We start from the raw sequence: 631 nt of genomic DNA on the forward strand, positions 1-631 counted from the left end.
ATTGATATTTCATATCTTAATTTGCTACTGTTATGATAGCTGAAAATGTTTCTTCAACATTTTCAGCTTTTATTACTTGATAGTCTATCATAAGCCTATCTGTGTCACCTATCTTCCACTGCAGTTCCCCTTTCCCCTTTTTTTTTTCTGATTTTTCAAGTGGTGTCTCAATATATACTGTAGTAAGGTGCAGGCTGCAGTGCATATAGGCTAGTGGTAGCCAGACCTCTGTCTGAGTGATGAACAGCTTAGCAGTATGGTATTCGGTTGCACCTGGTGGTGAAAGACTGAGACTGTAGCTATTTAGATGATGAGGCAAGAGGGTCCCAAGGTCAGATCAGAGCCAGCCTAGGCTACAAACTAAGTTCAATGCTGCCTGTCTGGGTAACTTAGTGAGATCCAAGTAAAAACAGAAACTAGAAGAGTGCTGGGAATATAGGTCAATGGTGAAGGGCTGTCCTAGGATGTATGCTACCCTAGGTCCAATCCCAAGTATTCTGGAGTGTTTTGCTCAGGGTTCTCAAGTAAGACTATGACTGAATATATAGTAAAGGGATAAAGGGTAATTTCTTTCTTCTTCTTCTCTCTCTCTCTCTCTCTCTCTCTCTCTCTCTTTTTTTTTTTTTTTTTT

Source organism: Grammomys surdaster, unplaced genomic scaffold (genome assembly GCF_004785775.1).
Source record: "Grammomys surdaster isolate TR1022 unplaced genomic scaffold, NIH_TR_1.0 139, whole genome shotgun sequence".
In the NCBI taxonomy this organism is placed as follows: Eukaryota; Metazoa; Chordata; class Mammalia; order Rodentia; family Muridae; genus Grammomys; species Grammomys surdaster.